This window comes from Lepidochelys kempii, chromosome 2, assembly GCF_965140265.1.
Source record: "Lepidochelys kempii isolate rLepKem1 chromosome 2, rLepKem1.hap2, whole genome shotgun sequence".
Taxonomy (NCBI): Eukaryota; Metazoa; Chordata; order Testudines; family Cheloniidae; genus Lepidochelys; species Lepidochelys kempii.
In genome coordinates, this window is record NC_133257.1 from 250,295,706 (window position 1) to 250,314,964 (window position 19,259).

A 19,259-nucleotide genomic window follows, 5' to 3' on the forward strand; every position below is an offset into this window, starting at 1 on the left:
GTGGGTGGGTGTCTACTTTTGAATTTCAAAGCCTTCTAAAAAGATTAACTAATGAAGCCTCACAATAATTCTGTCCATTGGCAAGGAAGTATTATTATCTTAATTTTACAGATGGGGAAACTGAGGCACAGAGCTGTGACAGATTTGCTCAAATTTACAAATGTGAGAGCCAAGGTTAGGACTCTGGTATTCCTGATTCACAGGGCCATGTTTGGCCAACACTCCTCTCTTACGATTTTTCATGTACAGGTTTTGTATTAAACTGTTTGATGTCAAAGAGGCTTAGGGCCAGAGTCCCAGTTGGTGAAAATCAGCAAAGCTCCATTTAGTTCAAATTAGGTGAGGGGGGCTACTGAGCTGAGGCCTCTGCCACCCCATATCATCTTATTGTTTCCTTGTGCTCCCCCGTCTGGCTGTCTGTATCCACCTATCGCCTCCTGTCTTACACTTAGACTGGGAAGCTCTTTGGGATGGGGATTGTCTTTTTGTTCTGTGTTTGTCCAGAACCTAGCACAATGAGGTCTTGGTCCATGACTAGAGCTTCTAGGCACTATGGCAATAGAAATAAATAATAATAATAACAATTAGATTTCAATGCAGCTACATGGATTTATATCAGTTGAGGCTCTGGCTCACTTTCTTTTGTCCATGCCAGGTGACATCCTGTCCATTTGAACTCAATGGGAGTTTTGCCATTGACTTCACTGGGGCCAGAATTTCACTGTAATTTCTAATGGGATTGATGTGTTGGATCGGCTTTGTGCTGGCCCTCTTCAGAAAGGTGAGTTTGAACTTATCTGAGTACATTAATGGTGTGATGGGAAATAGATAGGAATGTATTATTCTAGGGCGGACAGACCAAGTAATGTAAATTCTCAAAGGTTGGCCTCAAGGAATTTCTATGTAAAGATGACCAATTACTACATACATGCTCTTGAGGGGCAGGACTACAGCACTACCTTGAGAGATCAGTGCTCACATACTATGGTGATTGTATCTATCATTTCTATAGATCCTTGGGATGGAGTGGCCTATATATTTGAGGAGGCTCATTAGGGTACGGGAACATAAGGAGAATATTGACTAATATTCAGAGTTGGCACACGAAGAAACAGAGATTAACTCAAATTAGGGTTCAGAAAAGAATGTGTTTTGTCTTATTAACAAGAGGAATCCCCATAAGAGAAATGACTATCTTGATCTTGCCTGGAAGATAGTACAATGCCACAAGCTAACAGTGAAAACTTGAGCTGCCAAAGCTTATGGGCTACATCTACAGGTTTGTCAGTGGCTCTGGAACATTCCAGAACATGTCACTCTGGGACACTTGATTGGACTGATCTGAGAGGCAGAAGCAGACAGCTTAAGGCTGAGAGAGTAAAAGGATTTTTTCTGCCATGCTGTAGGTAATATTTTAATATTCAGGAACTTATGCTTATTGCCAGCCTTCTGATGCTTTCCATTTTATATGTCTAGTCATGTTTATTTTTATATCTATCCTTCATTTTATGTTTTTTGTCTCTAGTTCTGATTTTTAAAATGCCACTAAAACATCCTTGCTTCTAAGACAAGCTCAGCAGGGCCTTGAGACTTTTACGCATTTATGGTGGGAAAAGAAACTGAAATTAGGCCTTGGGGAAGGCAGAGCCAAGGGTAGAGGAACCATTTGGCCAACCCTCTGTAGTCTCTACTGGTGAAGTCATTGGTCCATGCCTCATCAACAAGTTTTGGGATCTCCCCATGGAGACAGCTATTACCATGAGACAATTATATTTATCAGTAGACACTGCCAGGGATTTGTCCAATGGCTGCTCTACTCCTCTTTATGGGAGAAGACATTTTGACTAATAATCCTAGCCTAGCATCTGGCCCTGGATGGGCTGGATGATTTTCAAATGGCCTGATGGTCGCTTTCCATGACCACTGGGCCATCAAAAGATTAGATCAAACTGGGACTTATGGTTGGAGAAGTCTGTAAACGCTACACAGTCTCCTTTTTGTTTGATTACTTTCTGGCCCATTATTCATTAACATTGCAGCCTTTGTGCCATAAAGGTCATTATGTTATGAGGTATTTTTCTTGAAGGGACACTTATTTATTATTTAGTTTACTGTAGTGCCTAGGGACCAACCGAGAACAGGGCCCCATTTTGCTAAGGAATGTAGAAACATAGAGTAACACAGTCTCTGCCCGGATGATCTTACAGTCAAAAGGATACCCTGAGTAACGTCATTTAGCTCTCTATTAGCAATAAAACTCTGATTTAACACAGGTTTTTAGTCTGAGAGTTACTTGGAAAGGAAACACCTCTCCTGAGGAGGAGCAGTAAATCTCTCTCTGTAAACAACAGAGTTTATTGCTGGAATTATCACAGCGATATACTTTGGGCCACACTGTGATACCCTTACGTGTGTTGAGCAGTACCTTAAACCATAAGCAATCCCACTAAAGTCAATGGGAGCACTTAAAAATACCCTTGTGAGGAAAGAGGTCACAATTTGTCCTTTCGTTATATTTTTCCTGTTACCAAAATGTTTCATTAGAAACCAGTTTTCTGTGTAGGGTGACCATATTTCCCTATGCTGAATACGGGACACCTAGTAAAATAACTTGTATTCAAGCAAGTTCAATGGCAATCAATCAGAGCTATGCAGTACAAATGTTCAAATTAACATCAAGTTGACTGAGCCCCTGTTAAAAAGAAATACTGTGTCATTGGATTCTTTTTATTTATCTTCTTATCTTTAAGGCTTTAGGGTTCACACGAGGAGGGGGTGACACACACACCCTTCCCCCTCCCCCCACACGCACTGGGAGAGGTGACACACACACACTCCCCTACGCCTCTCTCACAGCGGGGTGCCTAACTCCCATTGGCGCCTTTGAAAAACTCCCGCAAAATGTCTTTCTCTCTCTGCCTGGTTAAAATCTCCTGTTGGTTTAAAACTAAATCTCTCATTCTTGGCCAATTTTTAAAAATATAAGAATTTCCAACAAAAGTGCTTTTAATTGGAGGCTCCTTTGTATTCTGATTCTGTCATTTTCCTGCAACTAGAAAAGTCCATTAAGAGTGCCTGCACTGAGTCTTTGAGCTTGTGTTAAATGTGCACGTTAGATATATATTCCTTGTGTTTTATCTGTCAGAATAAGATCCTCTCTCTCTCTCTCTCTTTCACACAGAGAGAGAGAGAGAGAGAGAGGATTTTGAAGGTCATTTCCCACTGGGGCTCTAGACCTGAGTTATTACTAATTCTATTTGTTTCTGTTTTCTTGCCATGGCTTTGTGCCTGTCTTTGTTACATCCAGTGAGAGGCGGTTGTGTCAGACAAAGAGCTACGTATTAGAGGCCTGTTGGTGAAACCCTGGCTCATACTAGTGAGCACTTAGACCCAGATCCTCAAATGGATTTAGGGACCAACCGAGAACATTGGTTTCACTGGGAGTTAGGCATCTAGCTACCTATGGGGATCTGGGTCTTAGGCCCTGATCCTGCCTTCGGATCCTTGTGGGCAGACTGTTGTGCTTACATGAAGCCCCATTGACTCCCTTTCCCCATAGATCACAATGGCGGCTCAGGGCGTTACTTGGGTGATAGACCCAGGAAAATCAAGAAGCCTTTGGTGTGAGTAAAACTTCACTGACATGAGAAAGGCTTGCGTAATTGGGCCTTAAATGTCACACTCAAGGGGTGAAATCCTGGCCCTGCCAAAATCTCTGGGAGTTTTGCCATTGTTAACGAGCCCAGGATTTCATTCATGTTTTTTCCCAGATTTTAAGGATAAGCAATTTTCTGCCCAAATGCAAAAGGGTTGGCAAATTCAATAAAACAAGTGATATAAATGTTTGTGACAAGGATTTTTTTAAAATTACTTTAGTTTTGAAGCTGAACAAAAAGTTGACCTTTTGTTGCTGTGATTAATGATGAGCATTTTGGCGGGACCCTGAACTGGATGCATCAGCAAATATTCTGTGGTGCTGCAAAACACCTCCAGACCACCAGCGAACTTGTGTGCAGCCAGCAACAAAAGATGGTTGACTAATGCCTTTACTAGCACCTTTAGAATATGAAACGCACTCACGCGGTGAGCAAAAAAAAGAAAGCCACATATAAAATCAGGCAGGGGATGCTGTTTTCTGCCTTCAGTGAAAGGAATAAAAAAAATGGCGGGGGGGGAGGACTGCTCTCTGAAAGTTGCCAGGCTCACATTGCTTCTGTATAGTAGAGCATGGATGAGCAAGCCACGTCTCATTATCACTTCCATCTCTCATGCTGGCTTTTGTAGTGTGATAAAGAATTAGGTTTAGCAAATTAGGTGAGGGAAAGGGAATTTGGAAATGACATCCCTGATGATTGATGATACTAATAAGTCCTATGCCAAGGAGAGATTCCTTTCCCCCACTACACACACACATATGAGGAGTTCAAACAGCAGCATCACTGTACACAATATATAGAAGCCTCTAGAAAAAAAATTGCAATCTTAACCCATGTAACTTCTGTGGCATGTTTCCTAGACATAAACATGCCTCATATTCTTAAGCACATAGCTCTGTCTCTCTCTCGTTCACTCTGTGTAATGCTTGTACTCCTCAGTCCTCCAGCAGTACGCATTCTCACTCCTAGTGCCTCTTGCTCCCAGCTCCTCACACGCGCACCACAAACTGAAGTGAGCTCCTTTTTAAACCCAGGTGCCCTGATTAGCCTGCCTTAATTGATTCTAGCAGCTTCTTGATTGGCTGCAGGTGTTCTAATCAGCCTGTCAGTCTTAATTGTCTCCAGAAGGTTCCTGATTGTTATGGAACCTTCCCCGTTACCTTACCCAGGGAAAAGGGACCTACTTAACCTGGGGCTAATATATCTGCCTTCTATCACTCTCCTGTAGCCATCTGGCCTGACCCTGTCACATGATGTATTTTGTGGCAAGGTGCTCTGGTGTCAAAATAGGGATATGCTATTTATCACTCCACTGCAGTTCGGGAACCCCTTGCTGCAAATCCATCCACTATGTGCTGCACATTGCCCAGGGTCACAGTTCTGCATAGCACAAGGAGATTAATGGTGCTGCACATTTACAAGACAAGATTCCCCCCACAGTGGATTTCCCAACTTCAACTTGACTTCCAACTCAGCAGTAGCAATCTGGCAGTGGCATTGCAAGCTTCCACAGTGTGATCGCCACTTGCTTCTCCACTGCCAGTGGAGCTCTCATTCTGGTGTTCCTGCGCTGGAGGGCTGGGGTGAGTGCAGCTCACAGATCCAGGAAAGTTCTTCTCCCACTGCTTGTCATCCCAAGCCTGCATCATGATGTGATCCTACCAGTCATGGCTTGTTTCTCAGGCCCAGAAGTGGCACTCGACCATCTACAGCTGCTCTGTGAACTCCACCAACAATCTTGCATTGGTTCTCGCTATGTACCACAGCAAACTGTCCTCCAAGAAATCATCATGTTCATCACTGATTCGGTTCTTCTGGCGGTGCTTCAAATACTGCAGGATTGGGCACCCTGTATTTGCAACATTCATTACACTAGTGCAGCGCTGTGCAGACACCATGCTTCTGTCAAAGATGGCGGACAGTGAGAAGGGCAGCGCAGGTTTGTGGGATTTTGAAAAAAGGCACAAAACTTATAGGATACTGATGACATATGGGATGGTGACGGTTGCAAACTGGGAAGCTGAACCCCCCGCTCCCCCAAATGCTCCCTGTCACCACTGTGTGACTCGTTTCAGGCCCATCATGCATTTCCAAAACTTTCTGAAAGACAGTGTTGGATGGTGGCAAGTTGCCCACTGGGATACCTGCCCAAGGTGCATTGATACAAGCATGCCTGGTGCGTATGTGTACTGCCGACACAAGGAACCAAGGATGCATGTGCACAAGGAATGTACCAACTTCAGGGCCTTTATACCCACGTAACGTGCATCGACATAACTTTGTAGTATAGACACAGCCTCAGATTGTTATGGCCTTTATATATTATCACTGAGACCCTGAATAGCATGTAGAATACTGTGGCAGCCTTCAAAATAATTTGGTTCAATATGCAGCAAATTATAATGTTTATTATTTCCTTGTACTACAAAGTTAATATCAAAGATAAATAATCTGATTCTCCACTAGCTTAAACTGGATAGTCATTTACATTGGTACAAAGTGGATGTAAAATGCATCACCATTCTCCACTTATTTACAATAGTGGTGGGGTCCTGCACTCACTTTGTATAGTTGGAAATGACTACACAAGGCGCAAGACAGCAGAGAATCAATCCAGAGGGTTCTTCAATGTTGTTCCTGCATTGCTCTCACTGCAGATCATCTCTTTCCCAAGATGCTTTGTGGGATTACATCATATTCTGATCATCCAAATCAGACTGATCACAGACTGACCTGGACAGTTGAGTTCATCATGCATTTTTCTACTGATTACATAAATAATCATGGCAATGGGTTGGGGGCATGTAGAAAGAATGCCTGTTAGGTTAATATGCAGTTGCATGATCTTTACTCATTTTTATTATTCAACAGTATAAATATATTTGGGGTGGGAAAGGTAAACAAAAATATTTAGAATGGCATCCTGAAAGAGAAGAACAGTCACCAGAACCCCTCATGATGATCTTGCTTCTCTTCCTGCTGTGAAAGATACTGTAGCTTCTGAATTTTCTATTGAAGGACTTATGGCACAATCAGGGGTGAATTCCAGCAACCAGCATGGGGCCCTTTGTTGTCAATTGGAAGAAACATAATTTTCTGCCTTGCAAATCAGGACTGCTAGAGCAAATGGTAACAAAAAAACATAATCAACTGCAGGGATGCTGGGAACTAAAGTAGAATCATTTAAATTCGACATTTATGAGCTATTCGACATTGGTGAGGCCTCATCTGGAGTACTGTGTCCAGTTTTGGGCCCCACACTTCAAGAAGGATGTGGATAAATTGGAGAGAGTCCAGCGAAGGGCAACAAAAATGATTAGGGGACTGGAACACATGAGTTATGAGGAGAGGCTGAGGGAGCTGGGATTGTTTAGCCTGCAGAAGAGAAGAATGAGGGGGGATTTGATAGCTGCTTTCAACTACCTGAAAGGGGGTTCCAAAGAGGATGGCTCTAGACTGTTCTCAATGGTAGCAGATGACAGAAAGAGGAGTAATGGTCTCAAGTTGCAGTGGGGGAGGTTTAGATTGGATATTAGGAAAAACTTCTTCACTAAGAGGGTGGTGAAACACTGGAATGCGTTACCTAGGGAGGTCGTAGAATCTCCTTCCTTAGAGGTTTTTAAGGTCAGGCTTGACAAAGCCCTGGCTGGGATGATTTAACTGGGAATTGGTCCTGCTTTGAGCAGGGGGTTGGACTAGATGACCTTCTGGGGTCCCTTCCAACCCTGATATTCTATGATTCTATGAAATGAAAACACAGCAGAGGACAAGATTCCTGATTTGCTACTATCAGAAAAACATGGAGGAATTCAAATGCAAGCCCAGGGGGATCTCAGGCTGAGAAATCACCATGCTTTATAAGAGGGCCACATGCTTGACCTTCTAGGTGAGATGAGCCAATGGAATCATGGGGGGGCGTGGTATGGCATAGGAGATGTTGCATCTGATTTAGTATTGACATTTCTGTAATAAAACCCACAGAATTCATTCAAATAACATGACATTCCAATGAAACAGATGAAGGGATAGGAAATGGGAGTCTTTGTCAGTTCACGTATGATGTGTATTTTGAATAGCAAGATAGACATGACAATTCAAGCACATCCTTAACATTCAACATGCATCTCGTTATGTTTTACAAAAGGTACTCTCTGCGCATATGTCCTGCACCCACTCTACCAGCTGGAAGAAGGCAAGAGACTCCCTCTCAGCCTCTCTTTAATATCACCATGGAAGTGGCTTCCTCCGCTCCCTTGTTCTCTGCAGTACTGACATAGCCTGCTCTTCGCTGGCAAGGATCTCTTCAAACTTCAGAGATACATTTTCAGCACCACCGCAGCGCTTATTCAGAGTTCTGCAGAACACTGATGTTGTTGTTTTTGTTGTTCTAGTATGAGAACCTTTTGTACTACCCTCTTCAGTACAAAGCCCTATGGCCACGGGGCTCTGCTGAAGCCTCCTAGGACAACACGAAGGTCCAATGGCAGAAAGCAGGCAGTCACTGTGCACCTGACATACACAACATCACACGCTTGGTTGTACATCTCCCTGCCGCAAACTCACTTGCAGCATTAATCAAGGTTCTTTCTCTAGTGGATTGAGTAAAAATACCAAAGAAACATCAGTTTATGGAGAAAACATAAAACCAATGGAGATGCAAATGATCAATATCCAACCTCTTCCTCCGTCAATATTGGAGAAACAAGTCATGGTGAATGCGTGGAAGCCAAAATAAGAGAAGGGAGTTCGGAGACAAGTGGGGCAAAGGTTACAGTTTGATAGAGTGGAGGGAGAATTCTGAAACTTGTATGAGCAAATTTGACCTGAATTTGGAGATGGATAGAAAGCCACTGAAGTTGGAGGAAGGGATTTAGGACTTCTTGAATGGCAGAATAGTATGGCTGCAGCATGAGAGAATTTAGGCAAACCATAAAACAGGGAACTGCAGTCGTACAAACAAAGTGATTAAGGATTGTTGAGGAACAAGGAGGCAGAATCAAAATACAGACAGTGTCTAATTCTGACAAACAGTCTGAAAGACAGAGGGATTAAAAATGATGTGGGCAGTCAATTGAACCAGTAGAATCATTCACATCAAACCAGCAATGACAGAACCTTTGATCAAGAAGAAAATGGACTTTGATGACTGAGAGTTCAACATCTTCCCGAGCATGTCAGCATCTGAAAAGGTGCATGTACCCTGTATAAGTCCAAGCTAAAGCAATCACTGTAGCCTCACACACACACGCACTCTGCATACTCCCATCATGGACACTGCGGTATCTGGTGCCAAGCTTGGGACATAAGCACAGACCATTGCTTCCTGAACATGGATGAAACAAGCAAAAGAACAGAAAGAAAAGGAAACCATTCCTTTTTTCTGTGCAGATGTGGATCATCTGAAGGTGTAATGAAGAATGATGAATGGGTCATGTCATGGCATCCATAAAATAAGGCACCAGTCCAGGCAGGTGGATTCATCTATGTAACAATTATGCTACTTTTTGGTCAGCCAGGCAGTCAAATTCTGTTCTGTGTTACACAAGTGTAGAACCAAGATTCTCTCCAGTGGTTTTAAAGTAGTCTTGATTAACACTCAGGTTGTGGAGTGGAATTTGTCCCTTTGTGTCTAATTTTATGATAAGAGGTTACTAACATTACCCAGTAAACAAAACAAGAGGCATAAGGTGGCTTTCCTATCCCAAAAGCCGCAGTCGGTCTGCTACTGATTTATGAGTCACTTGTAATGTATTTAACTGCTCTCTCCTTCTCCGCAGGCTTTTCTTTAAAAAAAAAAAAAAAAAAAAAAAAAAAGCCCAAGTCTCAAAACCCCTATGGGGTAGAGTCAGCAACATACAAATAATCATTCTCTCCTCTAACTGTAGTGCAGGCAGCTATCAGTGTCAGTCTAATTGTCTATGTTTTGGTGACACCAGCTAAACAAAAGGGGCCAGATTTGTCCTGGGTGTCACTCCAATGAAGTTGATGGAGTTATGTCAGGGTTGAGTTTTACCCAATGAGTTTAATAGTGCAGGATGTGCTGAAGTGTGCGTATCTCTGGGGTGAATCTGCATTTGGTCTGCTATCTAGACCAAGTATCTCTCTGTCACTATGCTACTCTTTCGCTCTCTGTCTCTTGCAGATTCATATGAAATATATTCTTGTTTCTTTTTGTCTAATCTTCATCTTCCCAGTTTTTGTCTGCCTTGTGAATTCTGCCTAATTAAAAACCTTCCAAATTCTCTTGTGGCCCTGAGTTTTCTCATGCAGAATTTGGAATTAGAGTATTTTTGTGACCAGATTTGTGCTTTTAAAATCCTAAATTAATAATTAACAGCAATACTTTGCACTTCTATATGGTTTTTTCCTCTGGGGAATATCAAAGCACTTTAAAAGTGCCAACTAATTATGATTCAACACTGAGTTAAGGATTGTTTCGGGTCATATCTCCCACCACTGAAATGCAGCCACCTCTGGAGTAGAAGGCAGTAACTGTTTTAGGCTACTTTTTAGTGGAGTATATTGAATACAACAGAGCAGATTTTAGGTCAGGAAGTAAAGAAGAATAAAATGTCTGCTTGAAATTGCCAGGGGGATTTAGATAGGCAGAAGGAAATTACTCAAACTGAATTTTAAGTAGCATGCCACAGCTAACACCCCTGTGCACTGGAAGTAGAAACTTATTTTCGTGTCTTATGCAGAAACACCCAACAGAGTCGTTCCAAAGACATCACTTCCAGCGGCACAGTGTCTCCTAACACTGCTGGGGCTTTGGCTTAGTACTAACTCAAGAGGGAAGAGTGCCACCTACTGAATGATCAGCACCACCTACAGTCAGAATCCGATAGTGTTCTCCCCACTATCTACACGTCGGACCCAGCAGCACAATCTTGCTGAACTTGTAATAATTGGCACATTCAAAGCCTTAGTATATACGGCGGTAGCTGAAGAGTCAGATTATTGAAAAGATTCAGATGTTTCTTTTAATTAAGCCTTTTATTAAGGTGTTCAGAAATGAAAATATGAACATAGAACTGAAATATAAGAAAGATGCCCTGTCTTCTAAGAGGTTCCATTTTAGGTACCAGTGAACTGCAAGGCAATATAAAAAATATGAACGCATGAAAAAAATCAATTCACTGATTCATATAACACATTACTCAGAGAAATAAACCTCTGGAGAACTGTTTATTGGTATAGAAAATATACCCCCCGCCCCCATGCACTATTTTTTTAATGAGCAGACATTCGCCTAATTGTTCAGAACTGGCCTGCAATATCACAGATGCAATTTTGCATCCACAGATCACAGATTTATACTTCTGTATGTGGGCACTTGCAGGTGCACATAATTACACCTCCAATTTTGTGCCTGTATTATGGGTGCAAAATTGTGCCAGTTTTATTTTGGTCATGTTGAGGCCCAGCTACATAAAATTTCTTTGGCTAAACCTTATTTGTCCTTCAGGATTGTTCTGAGTCCCCCTTTCATGACATACCAGGTGATACAAAGTGAATTGAAAGTTCTAAGAATTGCATGTGGTTCCAAGAAGGATAGATTAAGACTCAGCATTGTACAGATTTGGAGACTGTTAATGAAGACAGAAAAGTAAACAGATGTATTCCTACCAGAGATGTTCGATTTTCCCAAAGGGTCTCTGGGGTTGCAAAGATTTGCCCTTAGGGAGCCTTTAGCTGGCATGGGACTTTGCTCCAGTAACTACTTCAGTATTACTGAAATACTGAATCTTCAGTATTAATTGTGTCAACCATCCTTGTCCCATACAATCATTTTAGTTTGTACTTGTGATCCACTAGGAACGACGGTTTAGAGCATTCTGAAAGGGTAGATATTGGATCTTTTTAAAATGTATATATAAATCTGATCGGGACACACTCTGAAATAAATTGCAAGTTCTGCGTACAGGCCTAGATTCACAAATCAATAGATGTTAGAAGCCTAAATACCCTTATGGCTCTGGGCCCCAGTGCCTAGAACAATGGGACCCTGATTCTGACAAAGGCCCTTTTGCACAACTGAAATACAAAAAAACCCCCAAATTATAATACTCTTACATTATGGATCTGCTTATCGTACTGGATTACGTTCCTTAAAGAGCTTATCTACCTGGACTCCTATCACTCAGAATCTTCCAAAACAATTTAATGGACTACAAGAATTATACTATTAACTAAAAGTTTCAGGTTACTTACAGACAAGTAACAATAAGGGCAGGCTGTCAACATTTTAACACCAATTAATGTATTGATAAAGCTGTTGGAATAGTGACATTAATAGCATCTCCTTAAAGATACCTGCAGGTAATATCAATCCAATTGCTACTGAACTTGGTGGGCCTTATATAACAGAATTATCAGGCTACATTGAATTACATCTGCCAATATGGAAGCAATAAGCGTGAAGCTCTAAAAGGAACATATTTGTTGAACAAATCTGAAGCACAGATATTTCCTAGGCCATTTTGGGCTGATGATGAAATATTCAAAGATTTGTATGTTTCACGTAAATACAGCCTCAGCAACACTCTTTGTGCGCTATCCCTACCTTTGCTTAAAGGGTCTGACTCCAAGAGCACAATCATAGCATGAGGTAGCAACCCACTAAGGGGCTGAATGCTTTCCATTGACTACAGTGGGTTTGGAGTTAGGCCGTACATGACAATTATTACTTAATTAAAGACAAACTTTCTCCTTAAAGATGTGTTTGTGAGAGTGTCAAAACTCAAATAACCAAATAAATTGGTTAGTCTCTAAGGTGCCACTAGTACTCCTTTTCTTTTTGCGAAAACTCAAACAGAGGAAAACCACTGTTACACAAAAAAGACCTGGCTATTTATTATAGCACCATCTCTCTCTCTCTCTCTCACACACACACACAGAGCCTCCAGTTCTGGAAATCAAGCTATCACCCATATCCAGAGTCCTCAGAAAGGGGAATTCAGCACCCTTTCCCTATAGCCTCCCATCTTTCTAAATGTGGCTGTTGATGTATTCCTCAGTTTGGGTTTATCCTTTTATAAGAGCCTTTCCCAGCATAGGATCCCTAGAGCTGGCCTTTTAAATCTGAGAGAGACAATCAGTTGCCACCTCATAGTGCCCTTTTGCTTCTGACTGCTGCAGGTTACAAATCCCTCCTTTCAGCCAGTACATATCTACCTCCATTTATGTTCTTCTCTCTCTTGCTCATCTATGAGGAGCTGGTTCCTGCTCATGGATGTGATGGAAATATCTTTGAACATGGGGCTGGGATTTCACCTCCAATTTTCCCATATTTGGCCATAGTTAACTTCACATAATTGCATATTTTACTTACAATATGTACCTTTACAGCATCTGAACCCAAACTCTGAGGCTTAAGTGTAATTTCTTCAAAAGGCTCCTTTAAGCATCTTTTGCCTCCTCCCTTCCCTCAGATTCAGAGTTTTGGGAAATTCAGGGTTGGTTGCCGATTGGCCGCCCACAGAACCGGAGCGGGAGGAGCCCCTCATTGAACCCTGGTGGGCAGAGCCACACCATGCTCAATGTTATGTTGGATCATATTAAAGAAGTTCTGTATTAAAATCACAAATGAGTTTGATTCCCCATAGTTTAAATTCCAGGGTATTATTAATTAAGAGGTCTCTTGGTTTTTGGGCTCTTGTTTTTACTGCTTCTCTCCCTCTCTGTGTGAAACTTGCAAGCTGCTAATTGTGTTAGTACATCCTAAGACAGAGTCTATTCTCAAAGCAATACTTTGTAACAACAGAAACAGCACACAGAGACTCCCTGCCCTTTTGTTGTATTTATCTTGCTTTGTTAACAATTGTGATTAAAATAGAGACAGAGGATGTATGCGGATGGATGCTTGGTGTGGATAAATAAATGAATGATCAGGGAGGTGCCAGCCTAAGAATCCAATGTCGATCAGCCGAAGAAGGCGTCAAGTGGAAACAACCAGAGGCCCCCCGGAGGGCAGACTGGAATCCACCCAACAGCCTCAAGGATGGGAGAACCGAAGAACAAGATAACATCTGGCAGCACAGAGCCGTCAGGAATGTGCCATCTGCTGATTGATTCAGCAACAGCATGATGAAGCAATTCCCATAGACTGGCATAGGAAGAAATTCCTATAAAAATGGACTCTAGAAATTGAGAACTTTGGGGTCTGATTCTGCAAACCAACTTCCAGGAGCATCAGATGTGCATCTGACAAGGCCCTGCTCCTTCCTCGCGTCCAGGCCACCTGGCCAGTGGCTTCACACGAGCAACTCTAAGGCTGGTAACTATGATAACAACCTTGCAGAACCTGTGTGTGTGCGTGTGTGTGTGTGAATGAATGTGTGAATAAATCTGAAATGTTATAGCTATAACTAACTGCTTACTATGATTCTTTCTGTATTCACAATAAATGTGGCATTTTGCCTTATCCTCTTTAATAAGATCCTGCTGGTTTTTATTTTATTGGTATAACATCAACCCTCCTGCCAGAAGTCAGTGGGTGGGACCAGAAGTATAAAAGGTGGGCCTGAGAACTCAGTTGGGAGGCAGCCGCCGGAGGAGCCAGACACCTCCTGTGAGTTCCTAACCTGGGAGGCCACTGCAGACCCCGAGGGAGCCAAGGACTGGCCAGGACCACCAGGGCTATTTATGGACCTGAGCATGGCTGCAAGTCATGACAGAGGCCTTCTTCCCCAACAACCAGGACGACCCTCTACAGAGCCAGGTATGCCCTGAGGGGGAGTTGGGAAGTTGCCCTGGGGTAGCCAACCCCTGTCTGGCTGCAGCACTGACAGCGAGTGAACCCACCCCGTGGGTGGCAGTCTTTCCCCCACCCCCCACCCTTAGGCAAGAAGTCTGCACTTGTCAAGCCTCCGCCAGAGCCAGGAGGCCTGACTGTTTGCTGCTCATCCTGAGTACAGGCCTGAGCCCGAGACTCTTTGTTGCCCTGCCCTGACCAGGGGCTGGGGCCCCGTAACTGTGTTTATTGTTCAGCCCTGAGTACAGGCCCGAGCTCACGTCTCCCATTGCCCATTGATTCCCCACGTCAGGGGACACCCACTCCCGGAGATGTAGTGGGGCGCATTGGCCACCCACAGGCCTGGAGAGGGAGGGGCCATGCCCCACAATGGACTACAGTTGGATAGAAATATCAGTTTAACACAGCTTCCTACAGTTACTCTAATATCTGAGTTCTATACGGACCTCTTTGTTGCATCAAAGGTAACATGAAGGGGTGGGAGAGAAAAGACTAAATGGTCAGAGATGGAATATTTGAAGTAAAACAAAAGTATTTTTGCCAAAACCAATGAACATTAAAAACCTCTCTGAACTGTGATTGATTCATGAAGATTATTAAGATTTTTTGATATAAGGAATTTTTGTTTTTCAAAAGCAGCATGCATGATATGTTGTTTAAGGCTATATTATATTGTTTGCTACAGTTATGTCAGGAGTCACCAGATGGCACTAGTATATGTAGTTTTACAAGTTCATTTCAGCATGTGAGCAAGTTTTTAGTCTTGGAAGAAATACTTTTATTATTGTTGGTTTTCTGAGACAGGATTCTTTGGTGGAGCTGCAGCAAGCTACGAGAATTTGCTCTCTGCGTTAATTTCTTTAACCAAAATCAATTCATGGGGAAGAATTGCTCCCTGGGAACTGATTGTTGATGTTGCCCTGGGAGTCCTTAAAGAGGGAATTGCCTGCATGCCATTTGTGACCACCTCTGTTTTAGGACCTAGGTATATAAGCAAGTCAAGCTAAGACTGTACTCAGACTCTCTTGTGTTATTGATATCTTCTCCTAAAGGAAGCCAACCCAGAAGACCCCAAGGGTCTTCTGCTCAGCCTCAGCCTGAGGGTGACAGTACCATACACAGTGTCGCTTGGACAGGACACGGCGAAAGCATTATGGTAAGTGTCCATTCAAGCCACTCAGCTGCTCCCACTTCTGTTACAAAAGCAGAGGCTGCTCCAGACAAGCTGCCACTCTCACCAAAACTTCTGTATGCTGCTTCCCCCCAACTCCTACCCTCTAGAACAGAGCTTGTCAACCAGGGGGGATGCTCCCCCTCTTTTGGGGGGGATGTGCATCAGACTTTCGGGGGGGGCACGAGGTGAACCTTCTGATGGTCTGGTGGTTATAGTGGAGGGGCAAGCACCAAGTTGCAGCACCACTCACGCAGATTTTGGCTGCCCACCCCTTTGTCATGTCAGGGGTCTGGGCCAAATCTGGGTGAATGGCATTGTGACCTGGTGCGTGGGGTCACAGCGCCATTCAAGTCTGACCAGGCTGCCCCGAGGCAGTTCCCTACTTTGTCTGTAGCTAGAGTGACCCCAGAACAAAAGCCAAGATCCAGTGTTCCTGCTTCTTGTGACAGGGTGGCCGCTTCTGTCTGTGGCAACCTGTGGCAGCATCGGCACACCTGCCTCAATTCCCCCCTTCGGTAACTTCACGACAGCTCACTTGCCTTAATAATGCCCCTCCTTGGGGTCAGTTTATTACCAAAAGTAGGAAAGGAAATAACAAAGGATGGGGAAAACCTTGGAGACAAACAACTTGACCTGGGTATGCTGCTAACCTCTCCAGCTTCACGTCTCCCCTGAAAACACATTTTTTTAGGAGGCCTTCAAATTTTATGATGTCCGTCACTTAACTTACTCAAAACTATGGGCACCAAAATAATAATACTAATGAATAAATAATATATTACTAATTAAAGGACCCACTGAAGAAATAATGGCACCAACAAGGCACATGCTAAACTTCAATAGTCATTGACATTACTTTCTGCAGTTTCTCCTTCCCTTGTTGCATTGTGTAATGATGTCTTCTCACTGTCTCCTCTTAATAATCCTTAATGGTATTAAACTGACAAACAGACACTCCAAATAATTAATGTTAATTATGCAGTGTTGGATGTTGATCCAGTATTAGCAACAGTTTTGTTTGGGTTTTTTGTTTTGGTTTTTGGTTTTTAGCATTTTGGCAGCAAGCTAATGAAACCATTACTATATGTGTTTAAATAGCTTGCTTCACAGTAGCATCCTTGAACCCTACAGCACCCACTGTAGCTTCACCTCAGTCTATGGCAAATTGCCATAGAAAGCCAGCAGGGATGATGAACAAGAGCTGCGTCTGTCTCAGATGACCTTCCAGAGGCACTTCCTTCTATGAATATGATTGAATGAAGCTGGTAAACTTTTATCCCAGGAGAACTTGGTGACCCTGGGGCTATGCAGAACATGTCACCATGCACCACAAAACAGTCCTCTTCAGAATGAAGCAAAAATGATCCAGGTTTTGTGATTGTTATTTATAATCTTTATTCATGATGGTGCAGCCCCACCGCACCAGATGAGGCTGGCATGTCTAATGCATGTTACAGTATATGGCATAGGCCACAGAAGTGATAGGCACCAGAGGGGGCCTGAGAGTGTCACTGGCCCAGCTGGGACATGCAGATTAACAAAAAAAAACCCAACAAAGCCTTAATGAATTTTGCCATTTTCATGGACACTTTCCTGCTACCATGTGGATCACAATATCTGACTGAATGCGAACACAACGGACCTGGGGTAAACAGGCATAATCACCACTGGGAGGTTGCGCCTCACTCTCACCATGGTGAAATTTGGCCTGCTGGCATTTCCCAGCTCTACCAAGAGCTTCAGATTTTGGCTTCGTAAAGCATCCTTGGCAAAGCTGGACATATTTGCAAAGCAGCCAAAGGAACGGTTTTGAGCATACCGCTCTTTAAAATCTGGTTCAAATTCAAGTGGTCTGAATTTGTTTTGTTTCAGAGGGGTTGTCCAGATTGATTGTCCTGATCCTTTCCCTGTTTGCATGTCATCTGTGCAGAAGTGGTGTCTTTTCTTGCTGTGTTACATGATAATAAACATATGGGATTTAGACATTTAAGAACATAAACCGCACCTCAGAAAGTTCTGAGGGGCTGAGCATTGCCCTAAACCACCTTTGACTTCAGTGATAGATGAAAGGGTGCTCTGCACCACAAGTCCCGATCCCGACAGGGGATTTGGCAGACTTGTGCACTCCAATTTCCAGTGTGGTTTGTTGTTGTACCTAAACAATTCTGGTTCTGGAGGCCTAGAAGAGATCTTTGAGCAGTGAGGTGATCAAATAGTTTCCAGTGGATTGAAAATTGTGTTCCTTTAGCCCTTTGAGCCTTGCCACAGCACACAAGTTATTTGTTTTAAATAATGCTTGAGGTAAATGGGAGTATTCACTTGAAGAAGATGAGCAGGATTCGACCGTTAACTAATACAGTGCCATACTATAGTTAATATGTACCTAAGGCACTTTTCCAATCCCCCCAAGAAGACCTTAGGTAGATCTGGCAATATAAGCATAGCTCTGAACAAAAGTAATTCCCATGTAGTGATGCTTTGCTGGCCTATGTGAAATCAATTCAGTGCTCTTACACCATTTATGACTGTCCAAATAGCTACATTAGGAAAAATACAAGCACAGTGGCCATCTTAATAGAGGGGCCAATGAGTGAATCAGTAAAGCTCTTAAATGCACTTTCAGCCCAAAGACTGTCGCCCCTAAACATGGTTGCGTCATGATGGCTGACTCGTGTGGGGAAGCTTACACTGCTACTGCCAATGTTAGGGCTTCCTAGAGGACGTCAGTCTTCCTAGTTCTCAGATATCCACCATTCATGCATAGGTGTGAGCACTAAGGATGCAAAGTGTGATTAAGTGCCAAAGTGAGCGATCCAAATAAATTATTCATGCAGGAAAGTTGTGATGCTATGGAATTCCTTTAGAGCAAATATCTCTCTGTAACCTCAGTGTTATGATTCTTTATTTCTGTCAGCGAAAATTTTCAATTAGAGAAGGGAGGTAACAACATGTTTGCATGGTATGTGGCTAGCCTCAAGCCTGGAACAAGAGGCATACAGGTGATATGATCAGCTGGTTCCTCGCTGTAGCTTGAAGGAGTGGTAGCAGTTTGGCTGCAATGCAATCCAGATTTCACTCCGGTCCATTGGCATAACTCCCACTGACTTCAAGGGAGTGGCACTGACCGAAGGGAGAGCAGATTTCGGTCCTACTGTTCCAGCTGTTCCTCTATGTGCAGGAGTCAATGTGCAGTGAGTAACCCTGCTCATAAATGCTTTAGAGGAAAGCAGCATAGAAAAAAGACAGAGGAAGAACAGACCAAAAAGAAAAATAAAATAAAAGAGAAACTTCAAATCAACATGAAAAATAGAAGCTCACAAGCTTGACTTCAGTGTTGGAAATAATAGGGTTTTTAACAGTTAAAAGGTTTTAAAAGGTCATTATGCATTTAGCAGCAAAAGAGCAATATGAATTTCTAAGCAGCAACATCTGGAAGATCAAAAGAAATCATACTTCAATCAACATGAAAATCTCTGCTCATTACACGCAATCATATTTAGTTATTAATAGACACCGGCTAGACACTGACATTTTACACATTTCATCCTATGATGCGCCAGGGACACTTCTGGCATTTAGTTTATCATTTTCATCAGTGTCATGGAAAGAGTGACCGATATGACCCCAAAAATCTCACACTGTCACTCATCGTAAGTGAATTTATCAACACATA